Below are 24,352 nucleotides of genomic sequence, written 5' to 3'. Positions count from 1 at the left end.
GATGTCACTGAGGGAGGGTCTCGCTGTCTTAGGATTCTCACTGAGGTAATGTCTCACTGTCATAGGCATCTCACTGAGGGAGCGTCTCACAGTCACAGGGATGTCATTGAGGGAGATTCTCACTGTCATAATGATCTCACTGAGGGAGGGTCTCACAGTCATAGGGATCTCACTGAGTGAGTTTCTCACTGTCATTTGGGATCTCAGTGAGGGAGGGTCTCACAGTCATAGGGATCTCACTGACGGAGATTCTCACTGTCATAGGGATCTCACTGAGGGAGGGTCTCACAGTCATAGGGATCTCACTGAGGGAGATTCTCACTGTCATAGGGATCTCACTGAGGGAGATTCTCACAGTCATAGGGATCTCACTGAGAGAGTGTCTCACAGTCATAGGGATCTCACTGAGGGAGGTCTGAACTTCATAGGGATCTCACTGAGGGAGTTTCTCACTGTCATATGGATATCAGTGAGGGAGGGTCTCACAGTCATAGGGATTTCGAGTGATTCACTGTCATAGGGATCTCAGTGAGGGAGAGTCTCAGAGTCAGAGGGATCTCATTGAGTGTGGTGCTCACATTCATAGGGATCTCACTGAGGTAGGTTCTCACTGTCATAGGGATCTCACTGAAGGAGATTCTCACAGTCATAGGGATCTCACTGTGGGAGTTTCTCACAGTCATAGGGATCTCACTGAGGGAGGGTCTCGTTGTCATAGGATTCTCACTGAGGTAATGTCTCACAGTCATAGGGATCTCACTGAGGGAGTTTCTCACAGTCACAGGGATGTCATTGAGGGAGATTCTCACTGTCATAATGATCTCACTGAGGGAGGGTCTCACAGTCATAGGGATCTCACTGAGGGAGGGTCTCACAGTCATAGGGATCTCACTGAGGGAGTTTCTCACTGTCATATGGCATCTCAGTGAGGGAGGGTCTCACAGTCACAGGGATGTCATTGAGGGAGATTCTCACTGTCATAGGGATCTCAGTGAGGGAGAGTCTCAGAGTCAGAGGGATCTCATTGAGTGTGGTGCTGACAGTCATTGTGATCTCACTGAGGGGGGTTCTCACAGTCATAGGGATCTGACTGAGGGAGCGTCTCACTGTGATAAGGATCCAAATGAGGGAGGGTCTGACAGTCATAGGGATCTCACTGAGGGAGGGTCTGACAGTCATAGGGATATCACTGAGGAAATGTCTCACAGTCCTAGGGATCTCACTGAGGGAGATTCTCACAGTCATAGGGTTCTCACTGAGGGAGGATCTGACAGTCATAGGGATCTGAATGAGCGACGGTCTCACTGTCATATATGATCTCACTGAGGGAGGGTCTCACAGTCATAGGAATCTCACTGAGGGAGGGTCGCACAGTCATAGAGATCTCATTGAGGGAGGATCTGACAGTCATAGGGATCTGAATGAGCGAGGGTCTCACAGTCATAGGGATCTCACTGAGGGAGTTTCTCACTGTCATATGGGATCTCAGTGAGGGAGGGTCTCACAGTCATAGGGATCTCACTGAGGGAGGTCTGAACTTCATAGGAATCTCACTGAGGAAGGGTCTCACCGTCCTGGGGATCTCACTGAGAGAGGTTCTCACATTCCTGGGGATCTCACTGAGGGAGGGTCTCACAGTCATAGGGATGTCACTGAGGGAGGATCTGACAGTCACCGGGATCTCAGAGAGGGAGGGTCTCACAGTCATAGGGATCTCACTGAGGGAAGGTCTCACATTCATAGGAATCTCACTGAGGGAGGATCTGACAGTCACCGGGATCTCAGAGAGGGAGGGTCTCACGGTAATATGGATCTGACTGAGGAAATGTGTCACTGTCATACGGATCTCAGTGAGGGAGGGTCTCACAGTCATAGGGATGTCACTGAGGGAGGGTCTCACAGTCATAGGGATCTCACTGAGGGAGAGTCTCACAGTCATAGGGATCTCACTGAGGGAGAGTCTCGCTGTCTTAGGATTATCACTGAGGTAATGTCTCACTGTCATAGGGATCTCACTGAGGGAGGGTCTCACAGTCACAGGGATCTCACTGAGGGAGTTTCTCACTGTCATATGGGATCTCAGTGAGGGAGGGTCTCACAGTCATAGGGATCTCACTGAGGGAGGTCTGAACTTCATAGGAATCTCACTGAGGGAGGGTCTCACAATCCTGGGGATCTCACTGAGAGAGGTTCTCACAGTCCTGGGGATCTCACTGAGGGAGGGTCTCACAGTCATAGGGATGTCACTGAGGGAGGATCTGACAGTCACCGGGATCTCAGAGAGGGAGGGTCTCACAGTCATAGGGATCTCACTGAGGGAAGGTCTCACATTCATAGGAATCTCACTGAGGGAGGATCTGACAGTCACCGGGATCTCAGAGAGGGAGGGTCTCACGGTAATATGGATCTGACTGAGGAAATGTGTCACTGTCATACGGATCTCAGTGAGGGAGTGTCTCACAGTCATAGGGATGTCACTGAGGGAGGGTCTCACAGTCATAGGGATCTCACTGAGGGAGAGTCTCACAGTCATAGGGATCTCACTGAGGGAGAGTCTCGCTGTCTTAGGATTCTCACTGAGGTAATTTCTCACTGTCATAGGGATCTCACTCAGGGAGGGTCTCACAGTCACAGGGATCTCACTGAGTGAGTTTCTCACTGTCATATGGGATCTCAGTGAGGGAGGGTCTCACAGTCATAGGGATCTCACTGAAGGAGATTCTCACAGTCACAGGGATGTCATTGAGGGAGATTCTCAGTGTCATAGGGATGTCACTGAGGGAGTGTCTCACAGTCATAGGGATCTCACTGAGGGAGGATCTGACAGTCATAGGGATCTGAATGAGGGAGGATCTGACAGTCATAGGAATCTCACTGAGGGAGGGTCTCACAGTCATAGGGATGTCACTGAGGGAGGGTCTCACAGTCATAGGGATCTCACTGAGGGAGGGTCGCACAGTCATAGGGATCTCATTGAGGGAGGATCTGACAGTCATAGGGATCTGAATGAGCGAGGGTCTCACAGTCATAGGGATCTCACTGAGGGAGTTTCTCACTGTCATATGGGATCTCAGTGAGGGAGGGTCTCACAGTCATAGGGATCTCACTGAGGGAGGTCTGAACTTCATAGGAATCTCACTGAGGAAGGGTCTCACCGTCCTGGGGATCTCACTGAGAGAGGTTCTCACATTCCTGGGGATCTCACTGAGGGAGGGTCTCACAGTCATAGGGATGTCACTGAGGGAGGATCTGACAGTCACCGGGATCTCAGAGAGGGAGGGTCTCACAGTCATAGGGATCTCACTGAGGGAAGGTCTCACATTCATAGGAATCTCACTGAGGGAGGATCTGACAGTCACCGGGATCTCAGAGAGGGAGGGTCTCACGGTAATATGGATCTGACTGAGGAAATGTGTCACTGTCATACGGATCTCAGTGAGGGAGGGTCTCACAGTCATAGGGATGTCACTGAGGGAGGGTCTCACAGTCATAGGGATCTCACTGAGGGAGAGTCTCACAGTCATAGGGATCTCACTGAGGGAGAGTCTCGCTGTCTTAGGATTATCACTGAGGTAATGTCTCACTGTCATAGGGATCTCACTGAGGGAGGGTCTCACAGTCACAGGGATCTCACTGAGGGAGTTTCTCACTGTCATATGGGATCTCAGTGAGGGAGGGTCTCACAGTCATAGGGATCTCACTGAGGGAGGTCTGAACTTCATAGGAATCTCACTGAGGGAGGGTCTCACAATCCTGGGGATCTCACTGAGAGAGGTTCTCACAGTCCTGGGGATCTCACTGAGGGAGGGTCTCACAGTCATAGGGATGTCACTGAGGGAGGATCTGACAGTCACCGGGATCTCAGAGAGGGAGGGTCTCACAGTCATAGGGATCTCACTGAGGGAAGGTCTCACATTCATAGGAATCTCACTGAGGGAGGATCTGACAGTCACCGGGATCTCAGAGAGGGAGGGTCTCACGGTAATATGGATCTGACTGAGGAAATGTGTCACTGTCATACGGATCTCAGTGAGGGAGTGTCTCACAGTCATAGGGATGTCACTGAGGGAGGGTCTCACAGTCATAGGGATCTCACTGAGGGAGAGTCTCACAGTCATAGGGATCTCACTGAGGGAGAGTCTCGCTGTCTTAGGATTCTCACTGAGGTAATTTCTCACTGTCATAGGGATCTCACTCAGGGAGGGTCTCACAGTCACAGGGATCTCACTGAGTGAGTTTCTCACTGTCATATGGGATCTCAGTGAGGGAGGGTCTCACAGTCATAGGGATCTCACTGAAGGAGATTCTCACAGTCACAGGGATGTCATTGAGGGAGATTCTCAGTGTCATAGGGATGTCACTGAGGGAGTGTCTCACAGTCATAGGGATCTCACTGAGGGAGGATCTGACAGTCATAGGGATCTGAATGAGGGAGGATCTGACAGTCATAGGAATCTCACTGAGGGAGGGTCTCACAGTCATAGGGATGTCACTGAGGGAGGGTCTCACAGTCATAGGGATCTCACTGAGGGTGTTTCTCACAGTCATAGGGATCTCACTGAGGGAGAGTCTCGCTGTCAGGATTCTCACTGAGGTAATGTCTCACAGTCATAGGAATCTCACTGAGGGAGGGTCTCACAGTCATAGGAATCTCACTGAGGGAGGGTCTCACAGTCATAGGGATCTCACTGAGTGAGTTTCTCACTGTCATATGGGATCTCAGTGAGGGAGGGTCTCACAGTCACAGGGATCTCACTGAAGGAGATTCTCACAGTCACAGGGATGTCATTGAGGGAGATTCTCACTGTCATAGGGATGTCACTGAGGGAGGGTCTCACAGTCAAAGGGACCTCACTGAGGGAGGATCTGACAGTCATAGGAATCTCACTGAGGGAGTGTCTCACAGTCATAGGGATCTCACTGAGGGAGTTTCTCACTGTCATATGGATATCAGTGAGGGAGGGTCTCACAGTCATAGGGATCTCGAGTGATTCACTGTCATAGGGATCTCAGTGAGGGAGAGTCTCAGAGTCAGAGGGATCTCATTGAGTGTGGTGCTCAGAGTCATAGGGAACTCACTGAGGGAGGGTCTCCCAGTCATAGGGATGTCATTGAGGGAGGTTCTCACAGTCATTGTGATATCACTGAGGATGGGACTCATAGTCATAGATATCTCACTGAGAGAGGTTCTCACTGTCATAGGGATCTCACTGAGGGAGGGTCTCCCAGTCATAGGGATGTCATTGAGGGAGATTCAGACTGTCATAGGGATCTCACTGAGGGAGGGTCTCACAGTCATAGGGATCTCACTGAGGGAGATTCTCACTGTCATAGAGATCTCACTGAGGGAGGATCTGACAGTCACAGGGATCTCAGTGAGGGAGGGTCTCACAGTCATAGGGATCTCACTGTGGGAGTTTCTCACAGTCCTAGGGATCTCACTGAGGGAGGGGCTCACAGTCATTGGGATCTCACTGAGGGAAGGTCTCGTTGTCATAGGATTCTCACTGAGGTAATGTCTCACAGTCATAGGGATCTCACTGAGGGAGATTCTCACAGTCATAGGGATCTCACTGTGGGAGTTTCTCACAGTCACAGGGATGTCATTGAGGGAGATTCTCACTGTCATAATGATCGCACTGAGGGAGGTTCTCACAGTCATAGGGATCTCACTGAGGGAGTTTCTCACTGTCATAGGGATCTCAGTGAGGGAGAGTCTCAGAGTCAGAGGGATCTCATTGAGTGTGGTGCTGACAGTCATTGTGATCTCACTGAGGGTGGTTCTCACAGTTATAGGGATCTGACTGAGGGAGCGTCTCACTGTGATAAGGATCCAAATGAGGGAGTGTCTCACAGTCATAGGGATCTTACTAAGGGAGGGTCTCACAGTCATAGGGATCTCATTGAGGGAGAGTCTCACAGTCATAGGGATCTCACTCAGGGAGGGACTCACAGTCATAGGGATCTCACTGAGGGAGTTTCTCACTGTCATATGGGATCTCAGTGAGGGAGGGTCTCACAGTCATAGGGATCTCACTGAGGGAGGTCTGAACTTCATAGGAATCTCACTGAGGGAGGGTCTCACAGTCCTGGGGATCTCACTGAGAGAGGTTCTCACAGTCCTGGGGATCTCACTGAGGGAGGGTCTCACAGTCATAGGGATGTCACTGAGGGAGGATCTGACAGTCACCGGGATCTCAGAGAGGGAGGGTCTCACAGTCATAGGGATCTCACTGAGGGAAGGTCTCACATTCATAGGAATCTCACTGAGGGAGGATCTGACAGTCACCGGGATCTCAGAGAGGGAGGGTCTCACGGTAATATGGATCTGACTGAGGAAATGTGTCACTGTCATACGGATCTCAGTGAGGGAGTGTCTCACAGTCATAGGGATGTCACTGAGGGAGGGTCTCACAGTCATAGGGATCTCACTGAGGGAGAGTCTCACAGTCATAGGGATCTCACTGAGGGAGAGTCTCGCTGTCTTAGGATTCTCACTGAGGTAATGTCTCACTGTCATAGGGATCTCAGTGAGGGAGGGTCTCACAGTCATAGGGATGTCACTGAGGGAGGGTCTCACAGTCATAGGGATCTCACTGAGGGAGAGTCTCACAGTCATAGGGATCTCACTGAGGGAGAGTCTCGCTGTCTTAGGATTCTCACTGAGGTAATGTCTCACTGTCATAGGGATCTCACTGAGGGAGGGTCTCACAGTCACAGGGATCTCACTGAGGGAGTTTCTCACTGTCATATGGGATCTCAGTGAGGGAGGGTCTCACAGTCATAGGGAGCTCATTGAGGGAGGTCTGAACTTCATAGGAATCTCACTGAGGGAGGGTCTCACAGTCCTGGGGATCTCACTGATGAGGTTCTCACAGTCCTGGGGATCTCACTGAGGGAGGGTCTCACAGTCATAGGGATGTCACTGAGGGAGGATCTGACAGTCACCGGGATCTCAGAGAGGGAGGGTCTCACAGTCATAGGGATCTCACTGAGGGAAGGTCTCACATTCATAGGAATCTCACTGAGGGAGGATCTGACAGTCACCGGGATCTCAGAGAGGGAGGGTCTCACGGTAATATGGATCTGACTGAGGAAATGTGTCACTGTCATACGGATCTCAGTGAGGGAGTGTCTCACAGTCATAGGGATGTCACTGAGGGAGGGTCTCACAGTCATAGGGATCTCACTGAGGGAGAGTCTCACAGTCATAGGGATCTCACTGAGGGAGAGTCTCGCTGTCTTAGGATTCTCACTGAGGTAATGTCTCACTGTCATAGGGATCTCACTGAGTGAGTTTCTCACTGTCATATGGGATCTCAGAGAGGGAGGGTCTCACAGTCATAGGGATCTCACTGAAGGAGATTCTCACAGTCACAGGGATGTCATTGAGGGAGATTCTCAGTGTCATAGGGATGTCACTGAGGGAGTGTCTCACAGTCATAGGGATCTCACTGAGGGAGGATCTGACAGTCATAGGGATCTGAATGAGGGAGGATCTGACAGTCATAGGAATCTCACTGAGGGAGTGTCTCACAGTCATAGGGATGTCACTGAGGGAGGGTCTCACAGTCATAGGGATCTCACTGAGGGAGTTTCTCACAGTCATAGGGATCTCACTGAGGGAGAGTCTCGCTGTCAGGATTCTCACTGAGGTAATGTCTCACAGTCATAGGAATCTCACTGAGGGAGGGTCTCACAGTCATAGGAATCTCACTGAGGGAGGGTCTCACAGTCATAGGGATCTCACTGAGTGAGTTTCTCACTGTCATATGGGATCTCAGTGAGGGAGGGTCTCACAGTCATAGGGATCTCACTGAAGGAGATTCTCACAGTCACAGGGATGTCATTGAGGGAGATTCTCACTGTCATAGGGATGTCACTGAGGGAGGGTCTCACAGTCAAAGGGATCTCACTGAGGGAGGATCTGACAGTCATAGGAATCTCACTGAGGGAGTGTCTCACAGTCATAGGGATCTCACTGAGGGAGTTTCTCACTGTCATATGGATATCAGTGAGGGAGGGTCTCACAGTCATAGGGATCTCGAGTGATTCACTGTCATAGGGATCTCAGTGAGGGAGAGTCTCAGAGTCAGAGGGATCTCATTGAGTGTGGTGCTCAGAGTCATAGGGATCTCACTGAGGGAGGGTCTCCCAGTCATAGGGATGTCATTGAGGGAGGTTCTCACAGTCATTGTGATATCACTGAGGATGGGAATCATAGTCATAGATATCTCACTGAGAGAGGTTCTCACTGTCATAGGGATCTCACTGAGGGAGGGTCTCCCAGTCATAGGGATGTCATTGAGGGAGATTCAGGCTGTCATAGGGATCTCACTGAGGGAGGGTGTCACAGTCATAGGGATCTCACTGAGGGAGATTCTCACTGTCATAGAGATCTCACTGAGGGAGGATCTGACAGTCACAGGGATCTCAGTGAGGGAGGGTCTCACAGTCACAGGGATCTCACTGTGGGAGTTTCTCACAGTCCTAGGGATCTCACTGAGGGAGGGGCTCACAGTCATTGGGATCTCACTGAGGGAAGGTCTCGCTGTCATAGGATTCTCACTGAGGTAATGTCTCACAGTCATAGGGATCTCACTGAGGGAGATTCTCACAGTCATAGGGATCTCACGGTGGGAGTTTCTCACAGTCATAGGGATCTCACTGAGGGAGGGTCTCGCTGTCATAGGATTCTCACTGAGGTAATGTCTCACTGTCATAGGGATCTCACCGAGGGAGGGTCTCACAGTCACAGGGATGTCATTGAGGGAGATTCTTACTGTCATAATGATCTCACTGAGGGAGGGTCTCACAGTCATACGGATCTCACCGAGGGAGGGTCTGACAGTCATAGTGATCTCACTGAGGGAGCTTCTCACTGTCATATGGGATCTCACTGAGGGAGATTCTCACAGTCACAGGGATGTCATTGAGGGAGATTCTCGCTGTCATAGGGATGTCACTGAGGGAGGGTCTCACAGTCATAGGGATCTCACTGAGGGTGGATCTGACAGTCATAGGGATCTGAATGAGGGAGGGACTCACAGTCATAGGGATCTCACTGAAGGAGATTCTCACAGTCACAGGGATGTCAGTGAGGGAGATTCTCAGTGTCATAGGGATGTCACTGAGGGAGTGTCTCACAGTCATAGGGATCTCACTGAGGGAGGATCTGACAGTCATAGGGATCTGAATGAGGGAGGATCTGACAGTCATAGGAATCTCACTGAGGGAGTGTCTCACAGTCATAGGGATGTCACTGAAGGAGAGTCTCACAGTCATAGGGATCTCACTGAGGGAGTTTCTCACAGTCATAGGGATCTCACTGAGGGAGAGTCTCGCTGTCAGGATTCTCACTGAGGTAATGTCTCACAGTCATAGGAATCTCACTGAGGGAGGGTCTCACAGTCATAGGAATCTCACTGAGGGAGGGTCTCACAGTCATAGGGATCTCACTGAGTGAGTTTCTCACTGTCATATGGGATCTCAGTGAGGGAGGGTCTCACAGTCATAGGGATCTCACTGAAGGAGATTCTCACAGTCACAGGGATGTCATTGAGGGAGATTCTCACTGTCATAGGGATGTCACTGAGGGAGGGTCTCACAGTCAAAGGGATCTCACTGAGGGAGGATCTGACAGTCATAGGAATCTCACTGAGGGAGTGTCTCACAGTCATAGGGATCTCACTGAGGGAGTTTCTCACTGTCATATGGATATCAGTGAGGGAGGGTCTCACAGTCATAGGGATCTCGAGTGATTCACTGTCATAGGGATCTCAGTGAGGGAGAGTCTCAGAGTCAGAGGGATCTCATTGAGTGTGGTGCTCAGAGTCATAGGGATCTCACTGAGGGAGGGTCTCCCAGTCATAGGGATGTCATTGAGGGAGGTTCTCACAGTCATTGTGATATCACTGAGGATGGGAATCATAGTCATAGATATCTCACTGAGAGAGGTTCTCACAGTCATAGGGATCTCACTGAGGGAGTTTCTCACAGTCATAGGGATCTCACTGAGGGAGAGTCTCGCTGTCAGGATTCTCACTGAGGTAATGTCTCACAGTCATAGGAATCTCACTGAGGGAGGGTCTCCCAGTCATAGGGATGTCATTGAGGGAGGTTCTCACAGTCATTGTGATATCACTGAGGATGGGAATCATAGTCATAGATATCTCACTGAGAGAGGTTCTCACTGTCATAGGGATCTCACTGAGGGAGGGTCTCCCAGTCATAGGGATGTCATTGAGGGAGATTCAGGCTGTCATAGGGATCTCACTGAGGGAGGGTCTCACAGTCATAGGGATCTCACTGAGGGAGATTCTCACTGTCATAGAGATCTCACTGAGGGAGGATCTGACAGTCACAGGGATCTCAGTGAGGGAGGGTCTCACAGTCATAGGGATCTCACTGTGGGAGTTTCTCACAGTCCTAGGGATCTCACTGAGGGAGGGGCTCACAGTCATTGGGATCTCACTGAGGGAAGGTCTCGCTGTCATAGGATTCTCACTGAGGTAATGTCTCACAGTCATAGGGATCTCACTGAGGGAGATTCTCACAGTCATAGGGATCTTACGGTGGGAGTTTCTCACAGTCACAGGGATGTCATTGAGGGAGATTCTCACTGTCATAATGATCTCACTGAGGGAGGGTCTCACAGTCATAGGGATCTCACTGAGGGAGTTTCTCACTGTCATAGGGATCTCAGTGAGGGAGAGTCTCAGAGTCAGAGGGATCTCATTGAGTGTGGTGCTGACAGTCATTGTGATCTCACTGAGGGTGGTTCTCACAGTCATAGGGATCTGACTGAGGGAGCGTCTCACTGTGATAAGGATCCAAATGAGGGAGTGTCTCACAGTCATAGGGATCTTACTAAGGGAGGGTCTCACAGTCATAGGGATCTCATTGAGGGAGAGTCTCACAGTCATAGGGATCTCACTCAGGGAGGGACTCACAGTCATAGGGATCTCACTGACGGAGATTCTCACTGTCATAGGGATCTCACTGAGGGAGGGTCTGACAGTCATAGTGATCTCACTGAGGGAGCTTCTCACTGTCATATGGGATCTCACTGAGGGAGATTCTCACAGTCACAGGGATGTCATTGAGGGAGATTCTCGCTGTCATAGGGATGTCACTGAGGGAGGATCTGACAGTCATAGGGATCTCACTGAGGGAGGGTCTCACAGTCATAAGGATCTCACTGAGGGAGGATCTGACAGTCATAGGGATCTGAATGAGGGAGGGTCTCGCAGTCATTGTGATCTCACTGAGAGAGGTTCTCACTGTCATAGGGATCTCACTGAGGGAGGATCTGACAGTCACCGGGATCTCAGAGAGGGAGGGCCTCACGGTCATAGGGATCTCACTGTGGGAGTTTCTCACAGTCATAGGGATCTCACTGAGGGAGGGTCTCACAGTCATAGGGATCTCACTGAGGGAGGGTCTCGCTGTCATAGGATTCTCACTGAGGTAATGTCTCACTGTCATAGGGATCTCACCGAGGGAGGGTCTCACAGTCACAGGGATGTCATTGAGGGAGATTCTCACTGTCATAATGATCTCACTGAGGGAGGGTCTCACAGTCATACGGATCTCACCGAGGGAGGGTCTGACAGTCATAGTGATCTCACTGAGGGAGCTTCTCACTGTCATATGGGATCTCACTGAGGGAGATTCTCACAGTCACAGGGATGTCATTGAGGGAGATTCTCGCTGTCATAGGGATGTCACTGAGGGAGGGTCTCACAGTCATAGGGATCTCACTGAGGGAGGATCTGACAGTCATAGGGATCTGAATGAGGGAGGGTCTCACAGTCATAGGGATCTCACTGAGGGAGGATCTGACTGTTATAGGAATCTCACTGAGGGAGGGTCTCACTGTCATAGGGATCTCACTGAGGGAGTTTCTCACTGTCATATGGGATCTCAGTGAGGGACGGTCTCACAGTCATAGGGATCTCACTGAGGGAGGTCTGAACTTCATAGGAATCTCACTGAGGGAGTGTCTCACAGTCAGAGGGATCTCACTGAGGGAGTTTCTCACTGTCATATGGATATCAGTGAGGGAGGGTCTCACAGTCAGAGGGATCTCACTGAGGGAGTTTCTCACAGTCATAGGGATCTCACGGAGGGAGGGATTCACTGTCATAGGGATCTCAGTGAGGGAGAGTCTCAGAGTCAGAGTGATCTCATTGAGTTTGGTGCTCACAGTCATAGGGATCTCACTGTGGGAGGGTCTTACAGTCATCAGGATCTCACTGAGGGAGAGTCTCACAGTCATAGGGATCTCACTGAGGGAGAGTCTCACAGTCACAGGGATCTCACTGAGGGAGGGTCTCACAGTCATAGGGATCTCACTGAGGGAGAGTCTCACAGTCATAGGGATCTCACTGAGGGAGTTTCTCACTGTCATATGGGATCTCAGTGAGGGACGGTCTCACTGACATAGGGATCTCACTGACGGAGATTCTCACTGTCATAGGGATCTCACTGAGTGAGGGTCTCACAGTCATAGGAATCTCACTGAGGGAGTTTCTCACTGTCATATGGGATCTCAGTGAGGGACGGTCTCACAGTCATAGGGATCTCACTGAGGGAGGTCTGAACTTCATAGGAATCTCAGTGAGGGAGGGTCTCACAGTCATAGGGATCTCACTGAGGGAGGGATTCACTGTCATAGGGATCTCAGTGAGGGAGAGTCTCAGAGTCAGAGGGATCTCATTGAGTCTGGTGCTCACAGTCATAGGGATCTCACTGAGGTAGGTCTGAACTTCATAGGAATCTCACTGAGGGAGGATCTCACAGTCATAGGGATCTCACTGAGGGAGGGTGTCCCAGTCATAGGGATGTCATTGAGGGAGGTTCTCACAGTCATTGTGATATCACTGAGGATGGGACTCATAGTCATAGATATCTCACTGAGAGAGGTTCTCACTGTCATAGGGATCTCACTGAGGGAGGGTCTCCCAGTCATAGGGATGTCATTGAGGGAGATTCAGACTGTCATAGGGATCTCACTGAGGGAGGGTCTCACAGTCATAGGGATCTCACTGAGGGAGATTCTCACTGTCATAGAGATCTCACTGAGGGAGGATCTGACAGTCACAGGGATCTCAGTGAGGGAGGGTCTCACAGTCATAGGGATCTCACTGTGGGAGTTTCTCACAGTCCTAGGGATCTCACTGAGGGAGGGGCTCACAGTCATTGGGATCTCACTGAGGGAAGGTCTCGCTGTCATAGGATTCTCACTGAGGTAATGTCTCACAGTCATAGGGATCTCACTGAGGGAGATTCTCACAGTCATAGGGATCTCACTGTGGGAGTTTCTCACAGTCACAGGGATGTCATTGAGGGAGATTCTCACTGTCATAATGATCTCACTGAGGGAGGGTCTCACAGTCATAGGGATCTCACTGAGGGAGTTTCTCACTGTCATAGGGATCTCAGTGAGGGAGAGTCTCAGAGTCAGAGGGATCTCATTGAGTGTGGTGCTGACAGTCATTGTGATCTCACTGAGGGTGGTTCTCACAGTCATAGGGATCTGACTGAGGGAGCGTCTCACTGTGATAAGGATCCAAATGAGGGAGTGTCTCACAGTCATAGGGATCTTACTAAGGGAGGGTCTCACAGTCATAGGGATCTCATTGAGGGAGAGTCTCACAGTCATAGGGATCTCACTCAGGGAGGGACTCACAGTCATAGGGATCTCACTGACGGAGATTCTCACTGTCATAGGGATCTCACTGAGGGAGGGTCTGACAGTCACAGTGATCTCACTGAGGGAGCTTCTCACTGTCATATGGGATCTCAGTGAGGGAGTGTCTCACAGTCATAGGGATCTCACTGAGGGAGATTCTCACAGTCACAGGGATGTCATTGAGGGAGATTCTCGCTGTCATAGGGATGTCACTGAGGGAGGATCTGACAGTCATAGGGATCTCACTGAGGGAGGGTCTCACAGTCATAGGGATCTCACTGAGGGAGGATCTGACAGTCATAGGGATCTGAATGAGGGAGGGTCTCGCAGTCATTGTGATCTCACTGAGAGAGGTTCTCACTGTCATAGGGATCTCACTGAGGGAGGATCTGACAGTCACCGGGATCTCAGAGAGGGAGGGCCTCACGGTCATAGGGATCTCACTGTGGGAGTTTCTCACAGTCATAGGGATCTCACTGAGGGAGGGTCTCACAGTCATAGGGATCTCACTGAGGGAGGGTCTCGCTGTCATAGGATTCTCACTGAGGTAATGTCTCACTGTCATAGGGATCTCACCGAGGGAGGGTCTCACAGTCACAGGGATGTCATTGAGGGAGATTCTCACTGTCATAATGATCTCACTGAGGGAGGGTCTCACAGTCATACGGATCTCACCGAGGGAGGGTCTGACAGTCATAGTGATCTCACTGAGGGAGCTTCTCACTGTCATATGGGATCTCACTGAGGGAGATTCTCACAGTCACAGGGATGTCATTGAGGGAGATTCTCGCTGTCATAGGGATGTCACTGAGGGAGGGTCTCACAGTCATAGGGATCTCACTGAGGGAGGATCTGACAGTCATAGGGATCTGAATGAGGGAGGGTCTCACAGTCATAGGGATCTCACTGAGGGAGGATCTGACTGTTATAGGAATCTCACTGAGGGAGGGTCTCACTGTCATAGGGATCTCACTGAGGGAGTTTCTCACTGTCATATGGGATCTCAGTGAGGGACGGTCTCACAGTCATAGGGATCTCACTGAGGGAGGTCTGAACTTCATAGGAATCTCACTGAGGGAGTGTCTCACAGTCAGAGGGATCTCACTGAGGGAGCTTCTCACTGTCATATGGACATCAGTGAGGGAGGGTCTCACAGTCAGAGGGATCTCACTGAGGGAGTTTCTCACAGTCATAGGGATCTCACGGAGGGAGGGATTCACTGTCATAGGGATCTCAGTGAGGGAGAGTCTCAGAGTCAGAGTGATCTCATTGAGTTTGGTGCTCACAGTCATAGGGATCTCACTGAGGTAGGTTCTCGCTGTCATAGGGATCTCACTGAGGGTGGGTCTAACAGTCATAGGGAATTCACTGAGGGAGGGTCTCACTGTGATAAGGATCCAACTGAGGGAGTGTCTCACAGTCATAGGGATCTCACTGTGGGAGGGTCTTACAGTCATCAGGATCTCACTGAGGGAGAGTCTCACAGTCATAGGGATCTCACTGAGGGAGAGTCTCACAGTCACAGGGATCTCACTGAGGGAGGGTCTCACAGTCATAGGGATCTCACTGAGGGAGAGTCTCACAGTCATAGGGATCTCACTGAGGGAGTTTCTCACTGTCATATGGGATCTCAGTGAGGGACGGTCTCACTGACATAGGGATCTCACTGACGGAGATTCTGACTGTCATAGGGATCTCACTGAGTGAGGGTCTCACAGTCATAGGAATCTCACTGAGGGAGTTTCTCACTGTCATATGGGATCTCAGTGAGGGACGGTCTCACAGTCATAGGGATCTCACTGAGGGAGGTCTGAACTTCATAGGAATCTCAGTGAGGGAGGGTCTCACAGTCATAGGGATCTCACTGAGGGAGGGATTCACTGTCATAGGGATCTCAGTGAGGGAGAGTCTGAGAGTCAGAGGGATCTCATTGAGTCTGGTGCTCACAGTCATAGGGATCTCACTGAGGTAGGTCTGAACTTCATAGGAATCTCACTGAGGGATGATCTCACACTCATAGGGAATTCACTGAGGGTGGGTCTCACTGTGATAAGGATCCAACTGAGGGAGTGTCTCACAGTCATAGGGATCTCACTGTGGGAGGGTCTTACAGTCATCAGGATCTCACTGAGGGAGAGTCTCACAGTCATAGGGATCTCACTGAGGGAGAGTCTCACAGTCACAGGGATCTCACTGAGGGAGAGTCTCACAGTCATAGGGATCTCACTGAGGGAGTTTCTCACTGTCATATGGGATCTCAGTGAGGGACGGTCTCACTTTCATAGGGATCTCACTGACGGAGATTCTCACTGTCATAGGGATCTCACTGAGTGAGGGTCTCACAGTCATAGGAATCTCACTGAGGGAGTTTCTGACTGTCATATGGGATCTCAGTGAGGGACGGTCTCACAGTCATAGGGATCTCACTGAGGGAGGTCTGAACTTCATAGGAATCTCAGTGAGGGAGGGTCTCACAGTCATAGGGATCTCACTGAGGGAGGGATTCACTGTCATAGGGATCTCAGTGAGGGAGAGTCTCAGAGTCAGAGGGATCTCATTGAGTCTGGTGCTCACAGTCATAGGGATCTCACTGAGGTAGGTCTGAACTTCATAGGAATCTCACTGAGGGAGGATCTCACAGTCATAGGGATCTCACTGAGGGTGGTTCTCACAGTCATAGGGAATTCACTGAGGGAGGGTCTCACTGTGATAAGGATCCAACTGAGGGAGTGTCTCACAGTCATAGGGATCTCACTAAAGGAGGGTCTCACAATCACGGGGATCTCACTGAGGGAGAGTCTCACAGTCACAGGGATCTCACTGAGGGAGAGTCTCACAGTCATAGGGATCTCTCTGAGGGAGATTCTCACAATCATAGGGATCTCAGTGAGGGAGAGTCTCAGAGTCAGAGGGATCTCATTGAGTGTGGTGCTCACAGTCACAGGGATGTCATTGAGGGAGATTCTCACTGTTATAGGGATGTCACTGAGGGAGGGTCTCACAGTCATAGGGATCTCACTGAGGGAGGATCTGACAGTCATAGGGATCTGAATGAGGGAGGGTCTCACAGTCATAGAGATCTCACTGAGGGAGATTCTCACTGTCATAGGGATCTCACTGAGGGAGGATCTGACAGTCATAGGGATCTCACTGAGGGAGGGTCTGACCTTCATAGGAATCGCACTGAGGGAGGGTCTCACTGTCATAGGGATCTCAGTGAAGGAGGGTCTCACAGTCATAGGGATCTCACTGAGGGAGTTTCTCACAATCATAGGGATCTCACTGAGGGAGGGTCTCACAGTCACAGGGATGTCATTGAGGGAGATTCTCACTGTCATAGGGATCTCACTGAGGGAGGGTCTCACAGTCATAGGAATCTCACTGAGGGAGGGTCTCACAGTCATAGGGATCTCACTGAGGGAGATTCTCACAGTCACATGGATGTCACTGAGGGAGATTCTCACTGTCATAGGGATGTCACTGAGGGGGGGGGGTCTCACAGTCATAGGGATTTCACTGAGGGAGGATCTGACAGTCATATGGGATCTCACTGAGGGAGGGTCTCACAGTCATAGGGATCTCACTGAGGGAGCGTCTCACAGTCATAGGGATCTCACTGAGGGAGCATCTCACAGTCACAGGGATGTCATTGAGGGAGATTCTCACTGTCATAGGAATCTCACTGAGGGAGGGTCTCACAGTCATAGGGATCTCACTGAGGGAGTTTCTCACTGTCATAGGGATGTCATTGAGGGAGATTCTCACTGTCATAGGGATCTCACTGAGGGAGTTTCTCACAGTCATAGGGATCTCACTGAGGGAGTTTCTCACTGTCATATGGGATCTCAGTGAGGGAGGGTCTCACAGTCATAGGGATCTCACTGAGGGAGGGTCTCACTGACATAGGGATATCAGTGAGGGAGGGTCTCACAGTCATAGGGATCTCACTGAGGGAGTATCTCAGAATCACGGGGATCTCACTGAGGGAGGGTCTCACAGACATAGGGATCTGACAGAGTGAGGGTCTCACAGTCACAGGGAATTCACTGAGGGAGTGTCTCACATTCACAGGGATGTCACAGGGAGTTTCTCACTGTCATATGGGATCTCAGTGAGGGAGGGTCTCACAGTCATAGGGATCACACTGAGGGAGGTCTTACCTCCATAGGAATCTCACTGAGGGAGTGTCTCACAGTCATAGTGATCTCACTGAGGGAGTTTCTCACTGTCATATGGATATCAGTGAGGGAGGGTCTCACAGTCATAGGGATCTCACTGAGGGAGGGTCTCACAGTCATAGGGATGTCACTGAGGGAGGGTCTCACAGTCATAGGGATCTCACTGAGGGAGGGTCTCACTGTCATAGGGATGTCACTGAGGGAGGGTCTCACAGTCAGAGGGATCTCACTGAGGGAGTTTCTCACTGTCATATGGATATCAGTGAGGGAGGGTCTCACAGTCATAGGGATCTCACTAAGGGAGTGTCTCACAGTCATAGGGATCTCACTGAGGGAGGGTCTCACAGACATAGGGATCTGACAGAGTGAGGGTCTTACAGTCATCAGGATCTCACTGAGGGAGAGTCTCACAGTCACAGGTAATTCACTGAGGGAGTGTCTCACATTCACAGGGATGTCACTGAGGGAGGGTCTCACAGTCATAGGGATCTCAGTGATGGAGGGTCTCACAGTCATAGGGATCTCAATGAGGGAGAGTCTCATTGTCATTGGGATCTCAATGAGGGAGGGTCTCACTGTCACACTGATCACACCGAGGGATATTCACTGTCGTAGGGATCTCACTGAGGGTGATTCTCACAGTCATAGGAATCTCACTGAGGGAGTGTCTCACAGTCATAGGGATCTCACTGAGGGAGATTCTCACTGTCATAGGGATCTCACTGAGGGAGGGTCTCACAGTCATAGGGATCACACTGAGGGAGCTTCTCACTGTCATATGGATATCAGTGAGGGAGGGTCTCACAGTCATAGGGATCTCACTGAGGGAGGGATTCACTGTCATAGGGATCTCAGCGAAGGAGTTTCAGTGTTGTAGGGATCTCACTGAGGGAGGGTCTCACAGTCATAGGTATCTCACTGAGGGAGGGTCTCACTGTCATAGGGATCTCCCTGAGGTAGATTCTCACAGTCATAGGGATCTCAGTGAGGGAGCTTCTCACTGTCATATGGATATCAGTGAGGGAGGGTCTCACAGTCATAGGGATCTCACTGAGGGAGGGTCTCACTGTCACACTGATCACACCGAGGGATATTCACTGTCGTAGGGATCTCACTGAGGGAGGATTTAGACAGTCACCAGGATCTCAGAGAGGGAGGGTCTCACAGTCATAGGGATCTCACTGAGGGAGATTCTCACTGTCATAGGGATCTCACTGAGGGAGGGTCTCACAGTCATAGGGATCTCACCGAAGGAGTTTCACTGTCATAGGGATCTCACTGATGTGGATTCTCACTCCCATTGGGATCTCACTGAGGGAGGGTCTCACTGTCAGAGGGGTGTCACTGTTGGAGGGTCAGAATCTGAGATTGAGTGAGCGATGCACACAGGAGAGGGATCTCCCTATGAAGGTGCAGAAAATTCAGGGGGAGCTCAGAGAGAATGATCAGACTGTCACACTGAGGGAGCATCACTGTTAGAGTGATTTCACTGTGGGTGGGACTCACTGGCAAAGCGAGAAATTTTCGGGAGTGTCACAGTCTCTGAGCTCACTTGAGGGAAGCTCACAATCTCAGATGGAACTCAGTGTGGAAGGATGTGACTGTTGGAGCAATCTAACTGGGGAGTATCACGCTTTTGGGGGAGCTCACTGTGAGAGGATGATGCGTCCTGTTTGAAGGAGCTTTCGGAAGTAGTGTCAAACTGGCAGAGGGAGATAACTGAATGAGGGTCAATTCACTGAGGTAGGGTCAGAATGTCCGAGGGAGTTCAGTCATGGAGGGTCAGATTGTCACAGGAGGTCATTGTGTGTGGTCACTATTAATTGGACTTTATAGCGTATGTCACGCTATCTGAGGGAACATTATGAAGGAGGGTCTCACAATCGGAGGGAGCACATTGAGGAAGCGCCACACAGTTTGAGGGGTCGTAGTGATGGAGGGTAAATTGTGGGAGGTGCAGCACTGAGAGGCTGTGGGGAGTGGGCGGTGCAGAGGGAAGTTCCTACTGTGAGAGGAGAGGCACTGAGGGCGTGCCACACTTTTGGGAAGGGTGGTCCTGATTAAATCTCATACCGTGGGAGGGTCAGTACTGAGGGAGCGTCACAGTTTGAAAAGGGCGTTACTAAGGGAAGGTCACATGGTGGGTGGGGCGCAATTTAGGGATGGTGACACTGTGGGAGGGGTGATACTGAAGGAGGGCCACACTGTGTAGGGGGTACTGGGGGAGGGTTACACTGTGGGAGGGGCAGTACAGAGGGAGCGTCACCCTGTGGGTGGATCGATGCTGAACGAGTGTGGCCCTATTGGGGCGCTGAATGGGGTCTGCGCAGTGAGGTTGGTGGGGCATCGGTGAGGGAGCATTCAACTCTGGTAGGGGCGGTAGTAAGCCTGGTTAGAGGGATGTGGCCGAGGGTGCACCAGTGTCAAAGGGTGAGGTGCTACACACGTAGATGAAGTTATCCCTCGACAACAATCCCGTCGTCAGCATTTCTGAGGATGCCCGCGGCATCTCCATCTGTTTCCTTGCTCTCAGAAGGATTTCTGCGGCTCCTTGGCGCGTCGGGACATTCTATGTCTGTGCGAAGAGGCGCAGGCTCCCCCCCCCCCCCACTTACCCCCTCCAGATTGCCTGCGTTGTTTCGCACGCTTGAGTTGATTCTAATCTGCACGGTTCCCAGGAGACATCTCAACAGATTAAATTTGTAGTTATTGATGAGGAACAGCGCATATCTCTCTGCAAACATCTGCGCGGAGAGTTTATTGTGCAGCATTTCAATTTACGGCACAAACAGGAAGGAGAGGCGAGGGGGAGGGAGATAAGGAGAACAATTTTCCATTCCAAACTGCCGCAGACGTTCCTCGTCCTGACAGAGGGACTTCTGCGTTTTGACATATGTTAACTCCGTTTTTCTTCCCACAGCCTTTCCCTCTAAGTGTTCGTGTTTATCTTAGATAATCCGGAATCTGCAGACTTACTGATAGAACATAGGACATAGGACAGTATAGCAGAGAAACAGGTTGTTTGGCCCACAATGTTGTGCCGAATCAATTAAATTAGTAATCAAATGGCTAGCGATACTGATCTCTTCTGCCCACACAATGTCCATGTCCTTCCATTTCCCTCACACTCATGTGCCTATCTAAACGCCTCTTAAAGATCTACAATGCTTCTGCCTCAAACAAGAGGAGATCTGCAAATGCTGAAAATCCTAACGCCGCACACAGAATGCACGAGGAACTCAGCAGGCCAGGCAGCATCTATGCAAAACAGAACAGCCCACATTTCAGGCCGGCATGCTTCCTCAGGACTGGAGAAAAAAAGTCTTGAAGGAAGGAGTTCGGCCCGAAATGTGGCCTGCACTCTTTTCTGTAGATGCTGCCTGGCTGGCTGAGTTGCTCCTGCATTTTAGTGTGCTGCAATGTTTCTGCCTCTACCACCATCCTAGGCAACGCATTCCAGACACTTACCACCCTCCACTTTGAACTTACTTTTTCCCACCTTAAATGTATGCTCTCTGGAATTAGTCATTTCAAAGCTTGCCCGTCTACTCTGTCTATGCCTCTCATAATCTTATGCACTTCTAGCAGATCTCCCCTCATCCTCCGCCACTCCAGAGGAAACAACCCAAGTTTATCCAAACTTTCATGATCGCAGATGCCCTCTAAATTCTGGCAACTCTCTGGTAAAGCTCTTCTGCACTCTCTCCAAAACCTCCACATCCTTCCTATATGGGGTGATCAGAACTGTATATAATATTCTAAATATGGCTTAACGAGAGTTTTATAAAGCTGTAACATAACTTCCTGACCTTTGAACTCAATACCTTGATAAATAAAGGCAAGCATACCATTTGCCGTCTAACCATCCTGTGTAGGCACTTCCTGTGACCTATGAACTTGGACTCCGTTCTCTCTGCTCATTATCACTGTTAAGGATGTTCAATTTTCCATCCGGTGTGGGTGCGAAAACTCTCCCGAACCTTCCCCTTCAGACTGCAACTCTCATTACTTCACAGAGCCATATAGCACAGACGCAGGCCCTTCGGCCCAATTTGTCCATGCCGATCAAGATGCCCCAACCATGCTAGTCCCAGTTGTCTGCTGAGGGCTCGTGTTGTTCCAAGCCTTCCTATCCATATACCTGTCCAAACGTATTTTAAAGGTTGTTTCGCCTATCACCTGCCAGTTTGTACTCCCTCCCCACACCCACCATCTTACTCCGGCTTCTGCCCCCTCCTTGCCAGTCTTGATGAAGGGTCTCAGCTCAACATGTTGACTGTTTATTTTTCTCCGTAGATGCTGCCTCATCTGCTGAGCTCCTCAGGCACTCTGTGGATTATTGTACAGGCCTCAGCTACTCCCTCCGGCAACACGTTCCATATATGTACATCAAGCTCCTAAACCAAAGAGGATAACCCCACTCACCGCAACTCTGACTTGATTCTACAGCCCATGGTCTCACTGTCAAGGACTCTACCGCTCACCTTCTCAATATTATTTATTTGTTCTTATTATTTTCCCTCTTATTGTTTTTATACAGTTTGTTGTCTTTTGCACATTGATTGATTGTCCGTCTTTGTGTGTAGTCCTGCATTGATTCTGTTGTGTTTCTTTGTATCTTCTGTGGATGCCTGCAAGAAAATGAATCCCCAGGTTGTATATGGTGACATATTTGCACTTTGATAATGAATTTACTTTGAACTTTGATATCACACTCTGTGGGTGTCACGATAGCGTCGCGGTTAACGCGATGCTATCACAGCTCGGGAGTTCGGAGTTCATTTCTGGCGCCGTTCTGCAAAGATTCTCTGTACGTCCTCCCTGTGGGATGCGTGGTCTCCCCCCCTCCCCCCGGGTGCTCCGGTTTCCTCACGCAGTCCAAAGACGTACTGTGTTTGTTAATTGGTCATTGTAAAGTTTCCCGTGATTTAGTTAGGGTTAACCTGGGTTGTGGGTTTGCTGGGGCGGCGTGGTTCGAAGGGTCAGAACGGCCTACTCCGCTCCGTGTCGCTAAAATAAGTCATTTTCAAGGACTCTACAGCTCAGAATTTTTTTTTAACATTTTTTATTATTTGCACGATTTGTCTTCTTTTTCACATTTGTTAGTTGCCATCTTTGTAATTTATAATTTTTCATAAATTCTATTGTATTTCTTTACGTTCCTGTAAACGCCTGCATGAACGAATCTCAAAGCAGTATATGGTAACGTATATGCAAATTAATTATAAATTAACTTTGACCTTTGAACTTTGATTCTCAGGAGACAATGTCTCATGAAACTGACATCATCAGGAATCCCCACCACCCTTTCTCTCTCAACTTACTCTAATGTTCTCGTATTTAGTTTGCATATGTGTAAGTTGTGCATAGTTTATGTAGATTTAAGTTGATGTTAACATAACTTTATCCTCATGTTGGTGCTCATCCTGGAAAATTGGGAGGTGATTCACTTTCGAGCCAGAAGGAGGAATGCAGGGTTAGTGGCAAGGTTCTTAGCAGTGTAGAGGAACAGAAGGATCTTGGGGTCCACATTCCCTCCAAGTAGCCACGCAAGATGATAGGGTGGTTAAGAAAGCGTATGGTGTGTTAACTTTCATTAGTCAGGGGATCGAGTTCGAGAGCCGCGGGGTAAGGCTGCAGCTCTGTAAAACCCTGGTTAGACCTCACTTCAGTGTTGTGTTCAGTCTCATTACAGGAAGGGCGTAGAAGCTTTAGAGAGGGTGCAGAGGAGATTTACCAGGATGCTGCCTGGATTACAGAGCAAGTCTTCTGAGGGCAGGATGGGTGAGCTAGGCCTTTTCTATTTGGAGAGGATGAGAGGTGACTTGATAGAGGTGTATAGGATGAGGAGAGACATTGACAGGATGGATAGCCGGCGACTTACTCCTGGGATAGAAATGGCGAATACGAGGGGCCATCATTTTAAGGCAATTGTCGGAAAGAATAGGAGGAATGTCAAAGGTTTTTTTTACGCAGAGAGTGGTGGGTGCGCGGAATGCACTATCAGGGGTGGTGATAGAGACAGATGCGTATATTAGGAACATTTCAGAAAATCTTAGAAACAAACGGAGGGCTATGTTGGGGGGGAAGGGTTATTTTCATCTTAAAGAAGGTTAAAAGTTTAGTACAACATCGTGGGCCGAAGGCCCTGTATTGTGCTGTGTTCTGTGCTCATCATGTAGTTAATGTACTGCGGCTACAGACTTACACATAAGAGATTCCGCGGATGCTGGAAATCTCGAGCAACACACACAAAATGCTGGAGGAACTCAGCAAGACAGAGAGCATGTATGAGTAAAGAGTCGGAACCCTTCATCAGGACTCAAATCAGGACTTGGTGAAGGGTCTCGGTCCGAAAGGTCGACTGTGAGTTCCTCTCCATAGATGCTGCCTGACCTGCTGAGTGCGGGTTGCTGCTGCAAGCAGCTGATTTGTCCCCTGGGTACGCTCTGACAACAATAAACCTGGACTTGTCCCT

At 50.1% G+C, this 24,352-nt stretch overlaps 1 long non-coding RNA gene across 1 annotated transcript in view; it reads right to left on the bottom strand.

Annotated features, from left to right (window-relative positions):
- The window catches only part of LOC140735142 (uncharacterized), a 110,301-nt gene extending 89,654 nt beyond the window's left edge, over positions 1-20,647 (bottom strand). Inside the window, exon 1 of the long non-coding RNA XR_012100704.1 lies at positions 20,490-20,647. This is a non-coding gene — a long non-coding RNA (uncharacterized lncRNA). The remainder of the gene's footprint in view (positions 1-20,489) is intronic.
- Between the last annotated feature and the right edge of the window lie 3,705 nt (positions 20,648-24,352).

Source organism: Hemitrygon akajei, chromosome 11 (genome assembly GCF_048418815.1).
Source record: "Hemitrygon akajei chromosome 11, sHemAka1.3, whole genome shotgun sequence".
In the NCBI taxonomy this organism is placed as follows: Eukaryota; Metazoa; Chordata; class Chondrichthyes; order Myliobatiformes; family Dasyatidae; genus Hemitrygon; species Hemitrygon akajei.
Note: the sequence above shows the minus strand (reverse complement) of the source record. Positions and strands in the feature narration are given on the sequence as shown.